Genomic DNA, 17,699 nt, shown 5'->3' on the forward strand with positions numbered 1-17,699 from the left:
CCAACAACCATAACTGCCCCTAAATTAACCCTAAACACCCAATTAACCATAACTGCTCCTAAATTACCATATTTGCTCGATTATAAGACGACCCCCCCATCTGAATATTAATTTAGGGGGGGGGAAGTAAAAGCCTGAATATAAGATGACCCTGTAGGAAAAAAGTTTTACCAGTAAATGGTAATTCATGTAAACTATGTAAACTATTTTTTTAAATAAAAGCTATGATTGAGAAAAATATTTTGTTTTTATTTTCCAACCTGCCCCCCCAGATGTGCACATCTGTCCCAGGCTTGCCTCACCTCACTGACACAATACTTTTATAAATAAGTACTGGGTTAATCTTCACTGCCCCTAGGATTTAGATTCCCCTTAATTTGCCCCCCTTTACCTCTAACTGCACCTTAAATTAACCTTATTAAATTAACCCTCAGCCCTCAGCATGAAATTAACCCCAACCATAACTGCACCTAAATTTACCCTAAAGACCCCATCAACCATAACTGCCCCTAAATTAGCCCTAAATATCCCATTGACCATAACTGCTCCTAAATTAACCCTAAACACCCCATCAACCATAACTGCCCCTAAATTAACCCTAAACACCCCATCAACCATAACTGCCCCTAAATTAACCCTAAACACCCCAACAACCATAACTGCCCCTAAATTAACCCTACATTGTAGTTTCTAAACTCCGTGATTCTTTATGTCCCACGTAGACCTCCCTCCTCTACCCTCTTTTCTCTGTCCCACGTCGAAGTTCTTCCCTTCCTAGGCTTGAACCCATTATGGCTTTTCATTTATGCTCTGTCCTCCTCAAATGTCTGAATTTCCTGTTCAGTCTTTCCTCCTGAACCTGAAGATCTTAACTGCGACACGTCTTCTTGTCTTTATTTCATTCTTGTACTGCATTGTGGTTTCCAAACTCCATGTTTCATTTTGTCCCGCGTAGACCTCCCTCCTCTACCCTCTTTTCTCTGTCCCATGTCGAAGTTCTTCCCTTCCCAGGCTTGAACCCATTATGGTTTTTCATCTATGCACTGTCCTCCCTCCTCTACACTCATCTCTCTGTCCCTCGTTAAACTGTTTTCCTTTTCCACGTTTGAATCCATTATGGTTTTTCATTTACGCTCTGTCCTCCTTTAGTGTCTGCATGTGCTGTTCAGTCTTTTCTCCTGAACCCAATGATCTTTACTGTGATATGTCTTCCTGTCTTCATTTCATTCTTGTAGTACATTGTAGATTCTTTTTGTCCCACGTAGACCTCCCTCCTCTATCCTCTTTTCTCTGTCCCACGCCAAATTTCTTCCCTTCCCAGGCTTGAACCCATTATGGTTTTTCGTTTATGCTCTGTCCTCCTTTAGCGTCTGGTAGTCCTGTTTAGTCTTTCTCCTGAACCCGATGATCTTTACTGTGATTTGCCTTCTTGTCTTCATTTCATTCTTTTACTACATTGTAGTTTTTAAACTCGATGATTCTTTTTGTCCCACGTAGACCTCCCTCCTCTACCCTCTTTTCTCTGTCCCACGTCGAAGTTCTTCCCTTCCCAGGCTCCAATCCATTACGGTTTTTCATCTATGCACTGTTCTCCCTCCTCTACACTCATCTCTCTGTCCCTCGTTAATCTGTATTCCTTTTACACGTTTGAAACCATTTTGGTCCTTCATTTATGCTTTCTCCTCCTCAAATGTCTGAATATCATGTTCAGTCTTTCCTCCTTAACCTTAAGATATTTACTGCGACACATCTTCATGTCTTCATTTCATTCTTCTACTGCATTGTGGATTCCAAACTCCATGTTTCATTTTGTCCCACGTAGACCTCCCTCCTCTATCCTCTTTTCTCTGTCCCACGCCACATTTCTTCCCTTCCCAGGCTTGAACCCATTATGGTTTTTCGTTTATGCTCTGTCCTCCTTTAGCGTCTGGTAGTCCCGTTCAGTCTTTCTCCTGAACCCGATGATCTTTACTGTGATTTGTCTTCTTGTCTTCATTTCAATTTTTTACTACATTGTAATTTTTAAACTCGATGATTCTTTTTGTCCCACGTAGACCTCCCTCCTCTACCCTCTTTTTCTGTCCCACGTCGAAGTTCTTCCTTCCCAGGCTTGAACCCATTATGGTTTTTCATGTATGCACTGTCCTCCCTCCTCTACACTCATCTCTCTGTCCCTCGTTAAACTGTTTTCCTTTTCCACGTTTGAACCCATTATGGTTTTTCATTTACGCTCTGTCCTCCATTAGTGTCTGTATGTCCTGTTCAGTCTTTTCCTGAACCCGATGATCTTTACTGTGATATGTCTTCCTGTCTTCATTTCATTCTTGTACTATATTGTAGATTCTTTTTGTCCCACGTAGACCTCCCTCCTCTATCCTCATTTCTCTGTCCCACGCTGAATTTCTTCCCTTCCCAGGCTTGAACCCATTATGGTTTTTCATCTATGCACTGTCCTCCCTCCTCTACACTCATCTCTCTTTCCCTCGTTAAACTGTTTTCCTTTTCCACGTTTGAACCCATTATGGTTTTTCGTTTATGCTCTGTCCTCCTTTAGCGTCTGGTAGTCCTGTTCAGTCTTTCTCCTGAACCCGATGATCTTTACTGTGATTTGTCTTCCTGTCTTCATTTCATTCTTGTAGTACATTGTAGATTCTTTTTTGTCCCACGTAGACCTCCCTCCTCTATCCTCTTTTCTCTGTCCCACGCCGAATTTCTTCCCTTTCCAGGCTTGAACCCATTATGGTTTTTCATGTATGCACTGTCCTCCCTCCTCTACACTCATCTCTCTGTCCCTCGTTAAATTGTTTTCCTTTTCCACGTTTCAACCCATTATGGTTTTTCATTTACGCTCTGTCCTCCTTTAGTGTCTGTATGTCCTGTTCATTCTTTTCCTGAACCCGATGATCTTTACTGTGATATGTCTTCCTGTCTTCATTTCATTCTTGTAGTACATTGTAGATTCTTTTTGTCCCACGTAGACCTCCCTCCTCTATCCTCTTTTCTCTGTCCCACGCCGAATTTCTTCCCTTTCCAGGCTTGAACCCATTATGGTTTTTCGTTTATGCTCTGTCCTCCTTTAGCGTCTGGTAGTCCCGTTCAGTCTTTCTCCTGAACCCGATGATCTTTACTGTGATTTGTCTTCTTGTCTTCATTTCATTTTTTTACTACATTGTAGTTTTTAAACTCGATGATTCTTTTTGTCCCACGTAGACCTCCCTCCTCTACCCTCTTTTTTCTGTCCCACGTCGAAGTTCTTCCTTCCCAGGCTTGAACCCATTATGGTTTTTCATGTATGCACTGTCCTCCCTCCTCTACACTCATCTCTCTGTCCCTCGTTAAACTGTTTTCCTTTTCCAGGTTTGAACCCATTATGGTTTTTCATTTACGCTCTGTCCTCCATTAGTGTCTGTATGTCCTGTTCAGTCTTTTCCTGAACCCGATGATCTTTACTGTGATATGTCTTCCTGTCTTCATTTCATTGTTGTACTATATTGTAGATTCTTTTTGTCCCACGTAGACCTCCCTCCTCTATCCTCATTTCTCTGTCCCACGCTGAATTTCTTCCCTTCCCAGGCTTGAACCCATTATGGTTTTTCATCTATGCACTGTCCTCCCTCCTCTACACTCATCTCTCTTTCCCTCGTTAAACTGTTTTCCTTTTCCACATTTGAACCCATTATGGTTTTTCGTTTATGCTCTGTCCTCCTTTAGCGTCTGGTAGTCCTGTTCAGTCTTTCTCCTGAACCCGATGATCTTTACTGTGATTTGTCTTCTTGTCTTCATTTCATTCTTTTACTACATTGTAGTTTTTAAACTCGATGATTCTTTTTGTCCCACGTAGACCTCCCTCCTCTACCCTCTTTTCTCTGTCCCACGTCGAAGTTCTTCCCTTCCCAGGCTCCAATCCATTACGGTTTTTCATCTATGCACTGTTCTCCCTCCTCTACACTCATCTCTCTGTCCCTCGTTAATCTGTATTCCTTTTACACGTTTGAAACCATTTTGGTCCTTCATTTATGCTTTGTCCTCCTCAAATGTCTGAATATCCTGTTCAGTCTTTCCTCCTTAACCTGAAGATATTTACTAAGACACGTCTTCTTGTCTTCATTTCATTCTTCTACTGCATTGTGGTTTCCAAACTCCATGTTTCATTTTGTCCCACGTAGACCTCCCTCCTCTATCCTCTTTTCTCTGTCCCACGCCGAATTTCTTCCCTTTCCAGGCTTGAACCCATTATGGTTTTTCGTTTATGCTCTGTCCTCCTTTAGCGTCTGGTAGTCCCGTTCAGTCTTTCTCCTGAACCCGATGATCTTTACTGTGATTTGTCTTCTTGTCTTCATTTCATTTTTTTACTACATTGTAGTTTTTAAACTCGATGATTCTTTTTGTCCCACGTAGACCTCCCTCCTCTACCCTCTTTTTTCTGTCCCACGTCGAAGTTCTTCCTTCCCAGGCTTGAACCCATTATGGTTTTTCATGTATGCACTGTCCTCCCTCCTCTACACGCATCTCTCTGTCCCTCGTTAAACTGTTTTCCTTTTCCACGTTTGAACCCATTATGGTTTTTCATTTACGCTCTGTCCTCCATTAGTGTCTGTATGTCCTGTTCAGTCTTTTCCTGAACCCAATGATCTTTACTGTGATATGTCTTCCTGTCTTCATTTCATTCTTTTACTACATTGTAGTTTTTAAACTCGATGATTCTTTTTGTCCCTCGTAGACCTCCCTCCTGTACCCTCTTTTCTCTGTCCCACGTTGAAGTTGTTCCCTTGCCAGGCTTGAACCCTTTACGGCTTTTCCTTCATGCTTTGTTCTCCTCAAATGTCTGGATGTCCTGTTCACTCTTTCCTCCTGAAACTGATGATCTTTACTGCGACACGTCTTCCTGTCTTCATTTCATTCTTGTACTGCATTGTGGTTTCCAAACTCCATGATTCTTTTTGTCCCGCGAAGACCTCCCTTCTCTATCCTTTTCTCCCTGTCGCACGTCAAAGTTCTTTCCTTTCACAGGTGTGAACCTTGTAAGGACTTACCTGCCCAGGAACCAGGTTCCACGTCGTCGGCTGTCCCCTACCCTGCTCAGTTGTCGTACGCAATATTTACTGGGCTACTCAGCCAGCTTTTCTCCTGTGTCCTGCTGTGCCAGTCTCTGTCCCTGGGATCCTCTCATCTAACCGTTACAAACTCATTATGGTTTTTCAAATATGATCTGTCCTCCTCTAATGTCTGGATGTCCTGTTCACTCTTTCTTCCTCATTCTGACTATCTTTACTGCAACACTTCTTCCTCTCCTTCATGCACTACATAGTAGTTTGTAAATTCTGTAGTTTTTTTTTTGTCCCACGTAGGCCTCCTTCCTCTACCCTCTTCTCTCTGTCCCTCGTCAAACTTTTTTCCTTTTCCAGGCTTTGAACCCATTATGGCTTTTCATTTATGCTCTGTCCTCCTCTAATGTCTGGATGTCCTATTGAGTCTTTCCTCCTGATCCTGACTATCTTTACTGTGACTTTTCTTCCTGCATTCTTCCCCTCCTTTTACTACATTCTAGTTTCTAAATTCTATATTATTTTGTCCCATGTAGGCCTCCCTCCTCTACCTCCTTCTCTCTGTCCCTCACAGGGGCATACCTAGAGTATTTGGCACCTGGGGTGAACCCTGTATGTGCCCCCACACACACACACACACACTTTAAAACTGCATAGTTTCTATCATTAGGCAAACATTGATGGGGGTACAACATAACTGTTATCATTATATACTGAAGCAGACATTGACGGGGGTACAGCATAACACCTATCACTATATACTGAGGCAGACATTGACGGTGGTACAGCATAACTGCTATCATTATATACTGAGGCCAACATTAACGGTGGTACAGCATTACTGCTATCATTATATACTGAGGCAAACATTGACGGTGGTACTGCATAACCGCTATTATTATATACTGAGGCAAATATGACGGTGGTACAGCGCAATCCCTATCACTATACATTGAGTCAGACATTGACAATAATGCAGATCTCCCCAAACCAGCCTGCTCCTCTAGAGACGGACATTACTATTCGTCTCTGGAGGGGTGCAGGCATGGTGGCACCCCTCTGATGAGCGGCACCCAGTGCGGACTGCTCCCCCCCCCGCTAGGTACGCTACTGGTCCCTCATCAAACTTTTTTCTTTTTCCATGCTTGTACCCATTATGGTTTTCTATGTATGCTCTGTCTTCCTTTAATGTCTGGATGTCCTTTTCAGTCTTTCCTCTTGATCCTTTCTATCTTTACTGCGACCTGTCTTCATTTTGTTCTTCTACTGCATTGTGATTTCTAAACTCCATGGTTCTTTTTGTCCCGCGTAGACTTCCATCCTTTACCCTCTTCTATCTGGCCCACGTCGAATTTCTTCCTTTGTCAGTCTTGAACCCAATATGCGTTTTCATTTATACTATGGCCTGCTCTAGTGTCTGGATATCCTATTCAGTATTTCCTCCTCAATCTGAAGATCTTTATTGGAACACGACTTCTTGTCTTCATTTCATTCTTGTACTACATTGTAGTTTCGAAACTCCGCGATTCTTTATGTCCCACGTAGACCTCCCTCCTCTACCCTCTTTTCTCTGTCCCACGTCGAAGTTCTTCCCTTCCTAGGCTTGAACCCATTATGGCTTTTCATTTATGCTCTGTCCTCCTCAAATGTCTGAATTTCCTGTTCAGTCTTTCCTCCTGAACCTGAAGATCTTAACTGCGACACGTCTTCTTGTCTTCATTTCATTCTTGTACTGCATTGTGGTTTCCAAACTCCATGTTTCATTTTGTCCCGCGTAGACCTCCCTCCTCTATCCTCTTTTCTCTGTCCCACGCCAAATTTCTTCCCTTCCCAGGCTTGAACCCATTATGGTTTTTCGTTTATGCTCTGTCCTCCTTTAGCGTCTGGTAGTCCTGTTCAGTCTTTCTCCTGAACCCGATGATCTTTACTGTGATTTGTCTTCTTGTCTTCATTTCATTCTTTTACTACATTGTAGTTTTTAAACTCGATGATTCTTTTTGTCCCACGTAGACCTCCCTCCTCTACCCTCTTTTCTCTGTCCCACGTCGAAGTTCTTCCCTTCCCAGGCTCCAATCCATTACGGTTTTTCATCTATGCACTGTTCTCCCTCCTCTACACTCATCTCTCTGTCCCTCGTTAATCTGTATTCCTTTTACACGTTTGAAACCATTTTGGTCCTTCCTTTATGCTTTGTCCTCCTCAAATGTCTGAATATCCTGTTCAGTCTTTCCTCCTTAACCTGAAGATATTTACTAAGACACGTCTTCTTGTCTTCATTTCATTCTTCTACTGCATTGTGGTTTCCAAACTCCATGTTTCATTTTGTCCCACGTAGACCTCCCTCCTCTATCCTCTTTTCTCTGTCCCACGCCGAATTTCTTCCCTTTCCAGGCTTGAACCCATTATGGTTTTTCGTTTATGCTCTGTCCTCCTTTAGCGTCTGGTAGTCCCGTTCAGTCTTTCTCCTGAACCCGATGATCTTTACTGTGATTTGTCTTCTTGTCTTCATTTCATTTTTTTACTACATTGTAGTTTTTAAACTCGATGATTCTTTTTGTCCCACGTAGACCTCCCTCCTCTACCCTCTTTTTTCTGTCCCACGTCGAAGTTCTTCCTTCCCAGGCTTGAACCCATTATGGTTTTTCATGTATGCACTGTCCTCCCTCCTCTACACTCATCTCTGTCCCTCGTTAAACTGTTTTCCTTTTCCACATTTGAACCCATTATGGTTTTTCATTTACGCTCTGTCCTCCATTAGTGTCTGTATGTCCTGTTCAGTCTTTTCCTGAACCCAATGATCTTTACTGTGATATGTCTTCCTGTCTTCATTTCATTCTTTTACTACATTGTAGTTTTTAAACTCGATGATTCTTTTTGTCCCTCGTAGACCTCCCTCCTGTACCCTCTTTTCTCTGTCCCACGTTGAAGTTCTTCCCTTGCCAGGCTTGAACCCTTTACGGCTTTTCCTTCATGCTTTGTTCTCCTCAAATGTCTGGATGTCCTGTTCACTCTTTCCTCCTGAAACTGATGATCTTTACTGCGACACGTCTTCCTGTCTTCATTTCATTCTTGTACTGCATTGTGGTTTCCAAACTCCATGATTCTTTTTGTCCCGCGAAGACCTCCCTTCTCTATCCTTTTCTCCCTGTCGCACGTCAAAGTTCTTTCCTTTCACAGGTGTGAACCTTGTAAGGACTTACCTGCCCAGGAACCAGGTTCCACGTCGTCGGCTGCCCCCTACCCTGCTCAGTTGTCGTACGCAATATTTACTGGGCTACTCAGCCAGCTTTTCTCCTGTGTCCTGCTGTGCCAGTCTCTGTCCCTGGGATCCTCTCATCTAACCGTTACAAACTCATTATGGTTTTTCAAATATGATCTGTCCTCCTCTAATGTCTGGATGTCCTGTTCACTCTTTCTTCCTCATTCTGACTATCTTTACTGCAACACTTCTTCCTCTCCTTTATGCACTACATAGTAGTTTGTAAATTCCGTAGTTTTTTTTTTGTCCCACGTAGGCCTCCTTCCTCTACCCTCTTCTCTCTGTCCCTCGTCAAACTTTTTTCCTTTTCCAGGCTTTGAACCCATTATGGCTTTTCATTTATGCTCTGTCCTCCTCTAATGTCTGGATGTCCTATTGAGTCTTTCCTCCTGATCCTGACTATCTTTACTGTGACTTTTCTTCCTGCATTCTTCCCCTCCTTTTACTACATTCTAGTTTCTAAATTCTATATTATTTTGTCCCATGTAGGCCTCCCTCCTCTACCTCCTTCTCTCTGTCCCTCACAGGGGCATACCTAGAGTATTTGGCACCTGGGGTGAACCCTGTATGTGCCCCCCCCACACACACACACTTTAAAACTGCATAGTTTCTATCATTAGGCAAACATTGATGGGGGTACAACATAACTGTTATCATTATATACTGAAGCAGACATTGACGGGGGTACAGCATAACACCTATCACTATATGCTGAGGCAGACATTGACGGTGGTACAGCATAACTGCTATCATTATATACTGAGGCCAACATTAACGGTGGTACAGCATTACTGCTATCATTATATACTGAGGCAAACATTGACGGTGGTACTGCATAACCGCTATTATTATATACTGAGGCAAATATGACGGTGGTACAGCGTAATCCCTATCACTATACATTGAGTCAGACATTGACAATAATGCAGATCTCCCCAAACCAGCCTGCTCCTCTAGAGACGGACATTACTATTCGTCTCTGGAGGGGTGCAGGCATGGTGGCACCCCTCTGATGAGCGGCACCCAGTGCGGACTGCTCCCCCACACCCCCCCGCTAGGTACGCTACTGGTCCCTCATCAAACTTTTTTCTTTTTCCATGCTTGTACCCATTATGGTTTTCTATGTATGCTCTGTCTTCCTTTAATGTCTGGATGTCCTTTTCAGTCTTTCCTCTTGATCCTTTCTATCTTTACTGCGACCTGTCTTCATTTTGTTCTTCTACTGCATTGTGATTTCTAAACTCCATGGTTCTTTTTGTCCCGCGTAGACTTCCATCCTCTACCCTCTTCTATCTGGCCCACGTCGAATTTCTTCCTTTGTCAGTCTTGAACCCAATATGCGTTTTCATTTATGCTATGGCCTGCTCTAGTGTCTGGATATCCTATTCAGTATTTCCTCCTCAATCTGAAGATCTTTATTGGAACACGACTTCTTGTCTTCATTTCATTCTTGTACTACATTGTAGTTTCGAAACTCCGCGATTCTTTATGTCCCACGTAGACCTCCCTCCTCTACCCTCTTTTCTCTGTCCCACGTCGAAGTTCTTCCCTTCCCAGGCTCCAATCCATTACGGTTTTTCATCTATGCACTGTTCTCCCTCCTCTACACTCATCTCTCTGTCCCTCGTTAATCTGTATTCCTTTTACACGTTTGAAACCATTTTGGTCCTTCATTTATGCTTTGTCCTCCTCAAATGTCTGAATATCCTGTTCAGTCTTTACTCCTTAACCTGAAGATATTTACTGCGACACATCTTCATGTCTTCATTTCATTCTTCTACTGCATTGTGGATTCCAAACTACATGTTTCAGTTTGTCCCACGTAGACCTCCCTCCTCTACCCTCTTTTTCTGTCCCACGTCGAAGTTCTTCCTTCCCAGGCTTGAACCCATTATGGTTTTTCATGTATGCACTGTCCTCCCTTCTCTACACTCATCTCTCTGTCCCTCGTTAAACTGTTTTCCTTTTCCACGTTTGAACCCATTATGGTTTTTCATTTACGCTCTGTCCTCCTTTAGTGTCTGTATGTCCTGTTCAGTCCTTTCCTGAACCCAATGATCTTTACTGTGATATGTCTTCCTGTCTTCATTTCATTCTTGTACTACATTGTAGATTCCTTTTGTCCCACGTAGACCTCCCTCCTCTATCCTCTTTTCTATGTCCCACGCCGAATTTCTTCCCTTCCCAGGCTTGAACCCATTATGGTTTTTCATCTATGCACTGTCCTCCCTCTTCTACACTCATCTCTCTTTCCCTCGTTAAACTGTTTTCCTTTTCCACGTTTGAACCCATTATGGTTTTTCGTTTATGCTCTGTCCTCCTTTAGCGTCTGGTAGTCCTGTTCAGTCTTTCTCCTGAACCCGATGATCTTTACTGTGATTTGTCTTCTTGTCTTCATTTCATTCTTTTACTACATTGTAGTTTTTAAACTCAATGATTCTTTTTGTCCCACGTAGACCTCCCTCCTCTACCCTCTTTTTTTCTGTCCCACGTTGAAGTTCTTCCTTCCCAGGCTTGAACCCATTATGGTTTTTCGTTTATGCTCTGTCCTCCTTTAGCGTCTGGTAGTCCCGTTCAGTCTTTCTCCTGAACCCGATGATCTTTACTGTGATTTGTCTTCTTGTCTTCATTTCATTTTTTTACTACATTGTAGTTTTTAAACTCGATGATTCTTTTTGTCCCACGTAGACCTCCCTCCTCTACCCTCTTTTTTCTGTCCCACGTCAAAGTTCTTCCTTCCCAGGCTTGAACCCATTATGGTTTTTCATGTATGCACTGTCCTCCCTCCTCTACACTCATCTCTCTGTCCCTCGTTAAACTGTTTTCCTTTTCCACGTTTGAACCCATTATGGTTTTTCATTTACGCTCTGTCCTCCATTAGTGTCTGTATGTCCTGTTCAGTCTTTTCCTGAACCCGATGATCTTTACTGTGATATGTCTTCCTGTCTTCATTTCATTCTTGTACTATATTGTAGATTCTTTTTGTCCCACGTAGACCTCCCTCCTCTATCCTCATTTCTCTGTCCCACGCTGAATTTCTTCCCTTCCCAGGCTTCAACCCATTATGGTTTTTCGTTTATGCTCTGTCCTCCTTTAGCGTCTGGTAGTCCTGTTCAGTCTTTCTCCTGAACCCGATGATCTTTACTGTGATATGTCTTCCTGTCTTCATTTCATTCTTGTACTACATTGTAGTTTTTAAACTCGATTCTTTTTGTCCCACGTAGACCTCCCTCCTCTACCCTGTTTTCTCTGTCCCACGTCGAAGTTCTTCCCTTCCCAGGCGCCAACCCATTACGGTTTTTCATCTATGCACTGTCTTCCCTCCTCTACACTCATCTCTCTGTCCCTCATTAATCTGTTTTCCTTTTACACGTTTGAAACCATTTTTGTCCTTCATTTATGCTTTGTCCTCCTCAAATGTCTGAATATCCTGTTCAGTCTTTCCTCATTAACCTTAAGATATTTACTGCGACACGTCTTCTTGTCTTCATTTCATTCTTCTACTGCATTGTGGTTTCCAAACTCCATGTTTCATTTTGTCCCACGTAGACCTCCCTCCTCTACCCTCTTTTCTCTGTCCCACGTCGAAGTTCTTCCCTTCCCAGGCTTGAACCCATTATGGTTTTTCATCTATGCACTGTCCACCCTCCTCTACACTCTTCTCTCTGTCCCTCGTTGAACTTTTTTACTTTTGCACGTTTGAACCCATTATGGGTTTTTATTTATACTCTGTCCTTCTCTGTCTGGATGTCCTGTTCAGTCTGTCCTCCTGAACCTAAAGATCTTTACTGTGACATGTCTTCTCATCTTCATTTAACTCCAATTGTCTTTCTGCATTGTGGTTTCCAAACTCCATGATTATTTTGTCCTGTGTAGGCCTCCCTCCTCTACCCTCTTCTCTCTGTCCCTTGTTGAAATCTTTTCCTTTCCTAGGCTTGAGGCCTGCATGGACTTACCTGCGCAGGAACAACGTCCGACGTCGTCAGACTGCCTCCTACCCAGCTGGAGAGTAGAAGCAAATGGTTTGTGGGGCGCGGCCACATCATCACAGCAGCATGCGAAGCGTGGTCATCTGATCACGGGAGCTTGCGGGTCGCATCTGTGACGTCACTGAAGCCAGGAGGCTGCCAATACTTGCCGCTTTTACCTCAGCTAACCTCAGAAGTCCAGTATTTAAACCCTATCCATTTCTAGACAGTTACCCTTGGTTGGTGTATACCTTGTTCTTGCTCCATTGTTATTTTGTTGGACTTTTAACCCAGCTTGTTTCACCTAGTGTTTGATTCCTTATTTGGCTCCATGAACATCTGATTCTCTGAACATTTACCCGGCTTGCCTGACCTTGTTTTCTCCCTGCTGATTTTGTTCTGTCATACCCGATATTTGCGGGTCTACTCAGCCAGTTTTTCTCCTGTTTCCTGTTCAGTCTTTTCTTCCTGTTCAGTCTTTCCTTCTGACCCCAACAATCTTTACTGCGACACGTCTTATCTTCATTTCATTCTCTTTCTGCATTCTGGTTTCTAAATTCCATAATTATTTTTGTCCTGTGTAGACCTTCCTCCTCTACCCTTCTCTCTGTCCCACGTCAAATTTCTTCCCTTCCAGCTTTGAAACCATTATGTCTTTTCATTTATGCTCTGCCCTCCTCTAATGTCCTGTTCAGTGTTTACTCCTGATCCCGACTATATTTATTGCAACACATCTTCCTGTCCTTTTCTCCTCTTTGTACTATATTGTATTTTCTAAATTCTAAAGCCCTCCCCACAAGAAAAATGGCCGTCGCCGCCGCACCGGTCATCAAAGATCGCGGCAGGGGCAGGCTAAAACAACTTAGGAAGAAATCGGAATCGCTTCCAAAGCATAAATGGTGTTGCTGACATGCCTAGATATCGAAATAGAAAAAGGTTCCAGGCACTCAAGGGTTCCATCAGACAGATTTATTGAAGGAAACGGACAACAACGTTTCGACCTCACAATGAGGTCTTTATCAAGAGTGCTGATTCCTGATTCTGGTGACATGCCTAGATATCGAGGCATGTAGCAACACAACCCCCCCACCTCGATAGCCTTGTGATTGCTCCGAAGAGCAACCACAAGCGCCATCATGTAAATGACGTTGCCCCCACTCACAACAATAGAAAAATGAATGAGTTTCCAGACCCTCTTGAGAAGTCTCAAGCTCCTCCTGCAGGTTGAATGCAGGTACTGCATTCAACCATGCAAGGTCAATGGAGCCCAGCTCACTGATCAGTGCGATTAGTTAAACAAAAAAAAATGTAAAGAAATGTTTAAAAATTATTGCATGTAAAATTAGTGCATGGAAAGGGTTAAAATACCAGCATTTCAAATACCTCAGGGTGTCTAGTTTTTAAAAATATATGGTTTAATGGGGTAAATTTCATTGGCCGGCTGCAAAGATATCTGAAATAGCACATGGGGCAGAATGACCAGCTTTGGGGAAAAAATGGTTTTGAAATAGCAAAACGCTAGTGGTATATATTGCCCAATAACGTGCAGAAAAAAGCAAAAAAACATAAAAACATTGGGTATTTCTAAACTCAGGACAAATAGTAGAATCCATTTAGCAGGTTTTTCATTAGTTTTTGCAGATGAGCAAAATATTTTTTTTAACCCCTTAATGACCTTTGCCGGTTCAGGACCGTCACGGAAAAACGGTCACTTAACGACCTTTGACGGTCCTGAACCGTCAAAAAATTAAATAAGCTTAGAAAGTTATCAACGATCACTTTCTTCGCTTAAAACGCCATTTAAGTGAAGAAAGTGATCGTTGATAACTTTCTAAGCTTATTTAATTAATGCCGAGGCATTCAGTAATGCCGAGATCGGCATCAGGGGCCATGTCTGGCCTCTCCCCAGGGCGTCAACATCCGCCATACATTGTATGGCGGCGGATGCCCGTTTAAAAAGAGTTTAGGAGGCGATCAACGATCACCTCCTAAACTTCAATGGTGTCGCTGGAATGCCTCGATCTGGAGGCATTCAGCGACACCAAACACTTACCCCAGGACGGGCTGTGACCGCAGCTGCAAGTGATCTTCGCCATCCGCTAAATGGCGGCCGCCCTGTAAAAAAAACAATCAAGTTGAAAAGGTTCGCTAGATGGTCTCCAGGTACTGCATTCAACCATGCAAGTCAATGGAGCCCAGCTTTCTAATCACAATGTGATTAGTAAAATATAAAAAAAAAAAAATTATGGAAAAAAAATGCTAAAAAAAAAAAGTGTGCTAACATTTAAAAATAATTATGCAGTGATGTCACCAGAGGAACCATCCAGTACCAGCAAAATGTGTAAAATAAATAAATAAATTAAAAAATAAATAAATACATTTCTAAAAAAATCTCAACATAGAAAGAGTTAAAATAAAAGCACTTCAAATACCCAAGGGGTGTCTAATTTAATAAAAAATGGCTTGATGGGTTAAATTGGAGTGGCCGAGCTCAAAGATAGGGCATAGGTACAGACTGACCAAAATAGAGAAAAAAAGCGCACTTCCCAAATGTGGGATTTTAAATCTCAAACAACCCGACAAACCCATGCATGTGGGGTATCACTGCACTTGGGAGATGTTACTGAACACACATTGGGGGGTTGTTTGATAGTGACGCATACCAAGAGCTATGAATTCATTCCTGAAGTACAATTTGTGTGGAAAAAAATACAAAATTAAATTTTGGCAAAGGCAGGTGGTAGAATCTCATGCATAAAAGGGTTAAAATACCAGCATAAAACGCTACTTGTACTTATTGCCCAATAACTTACAAAAAACAGCAAAAAACATAAAAACATTGGGTATTTCTAAACTCAGGACAAATAGTAGAATCTATTTAGCTAGTTTTTTTACTTCCTTTTGTAGGTGAGTAAAATATTTTTCAAAGAAAAGTCATAAAAGGTGGGGTTTTTTTTCAAATTTTCACCATGTTTAATTATTTTTTCTATAGTAAATAAGATGAGATGATCAAAACATATGGTAGAAGAAAGCCCATCTTTCGCTGAAAAAAACAATATATAACATGTGTGGGTACACTAAATGGGTGAGGAGAAAATTACAGCTGAACACAACCACCGCAAAAGTGTTAGAACAGCCTCGGTCTCACAGGGTACAAAAAGGAAAAATTGAGCCCGGTCTTTAAGGGGTTAAAAATTGAGAAAAAGTCATTTTTAACAAAAAAATCACCATATTTTATATTTTATTTTTATATGTTTGTCCTGAAAAAAACCCAATACATAATGTGTGTGGGTGCACAAAATGAGAAAGAAGAAAATTACAGCAACACTGAAAAACGTTAAGATCCAAAATGTAGTACAAGTAAGAAACAGTCTTGTCTTTAAGGGGTTAAAACACATAAATCATCTTCACAGTAAATAATAAACAGGCAAATACATGTGTAGCTATCCAATAAATATTAGAGCTAAAAATTTTCAAAATGATTTACTAAACCATAGTTAATTTTATAATATTTCTAGTAACCCGTTATTGTTCAAAATATTTTTCTAAGCTGTATTTCACCAGTCCAAAAACATTTTTTAGCTTAAAATATGCAAAAAACTTTGGCAAGTCATAAAGTACAAATGTCTCATAAACAAACACTATAATGGTTTTGGAGATGTGCAAGTATCATGGTGTACTGCCCTACAGTAGTTTTCATCTGTTAAAACCTTCATGATGTTTGATGAAAAAGCATCAAACTTCATGAGACCGATCAGCAGCCTCCATAAAGTTAAAACTAAATATATTATTAATAAAATTATAAAAACAATATTAAAAAAAATAACAAATAAATAAAAATTATGCAGTAGCAGGCTGGATTGCTGTGAACGGTGCAGGGGAATGCCTCTCACCCAAGGCAGTCCTTGGGAACCACCATTCAAGTTCCCCCAAGTCTTGCTCGATCAAGAGAGAATTCCTTGTTTGTTTTTTTTTAAATGGATGCCTCATGTTCTCAATGAACGCAATGCTCCATTTATATATCGCGAGTGCTGCTGATTGGTCAGAGACTGAACTGGTTTGGGGACCATTTTAAAAATTTTTATGTATTGTTCACACAAAATAGAAAACATACAGACCAACTGAAAAACATGTGCAAACCCCGGATCACATGTATAGATCAAATGAGAACCACATGGAAACATGGGAGATCAACTGAAAAAACACATGCAAGCCCCGCATCACAGGTATAGCTCAAATGAGAACCACATGGAAACACAGAGATCAACTGAATAAAACGTGCAAATCCCGCATTACAGGTATAGATCAAATGAGAATCACATGGAAACATAGAGATCAACAGAATAACATGTGCAAACCCTGCATCACATGTTTAGATCAAATGAGAACCACATGGGAACATAGAGATCAACTGAATAACATGTGCAAGCCCCGCATCACAGGTATAGATCAAATGAGAACCACAGAGATTAACAGAAATATTACAACTTTTTTTTACACACAGTTAAGTGTATGTATGTATGTGTTTAGAGAGGGTGTGTTGTGTGCATGCATGTCGGTATATGTGTGTGTATGTATCTATGTGTATGTTTTAGGTATTGCAGTGTATGTATGTATGTGTTGAGTGTTTAGAGAGAATGTGTATGTGTGCGTGTTTGTATGTACGTGTGTATATGGTGTTAAAGTGTGTACATATGTGTAAGGTGTTACAGTGTGTGTATGTATTTGTAAAGTGTTTAAAAAGCATGTGTGTGTATGTATATGTGTTTATAGGGTGTTACATTGTGTATATGTGTGTGTAGGGTGTGTGGCCCTTAGTGTAAACCCCAGGGAGATGCTTAGTTTGGCATTTGGGTAAATATGGGTTCCTGGGGTGAAGCAATTGGAGAGCAGGGTGGGCCAATGCTCCGTTCCCCTATTCTGAGGAAAATCCATGCTGGCTTTTCCAGGAAGCTAGAAGTCTGCTGGATCTGGTCTGGGATTCCTGTGGGGTCGGCATCAGGTACAGGTGCTGGGCATTAAAAACCCCTGGAGCCTGATAATCAGGGAGACTGTTGGGGAAAGAGGAAGTTTCCCTATACTCCCAGGGCAAGGAGAGGCCCTGAAGAAGATCATCCCTGAGCCAAGTGAGGCAATACCTGCCTTGACCTGTGTGCTGTCTGGAGGAGGTTTTCCAGAGCCTGGCTTAGCTGGGTCTGGTGGGGAGATCAAGTTAGCGGTAGTGATGCCCGGATAATGAACGAATCGTTCTTTTGATCCAATTCTTTTCAGTGATCCGGGTGAATCGGTTCAGTAGACTGAACAAGTCATTTGTAACAGTTCAGTCTGTGAATCATGCAGTTGTAACCTGATCCTAGAGTCATCTGCACAGCACTCAGACACAGACTCTGGGATCAGGTTACAGCTCATTAATTCACAGAGGAACTA

The sequence above is a fragment of the Sceloporus occidentalis genome, unplaced genomic scaffold (genome assembly GCF_023333645.1).
Source record: "Sceloporus occidentalis isolate IW3139 unplaced genomic scaffold, rSceOcc1.0.p SCAF_47, whole genome shotgun sequence".
NCBI classification, from domain to species: Eukaryota; Metazoa; Chordata; class Lepidosauria; order Squamata; family Phrynosomatidae; genus Sceloporus; species Sceloporus occidentalis.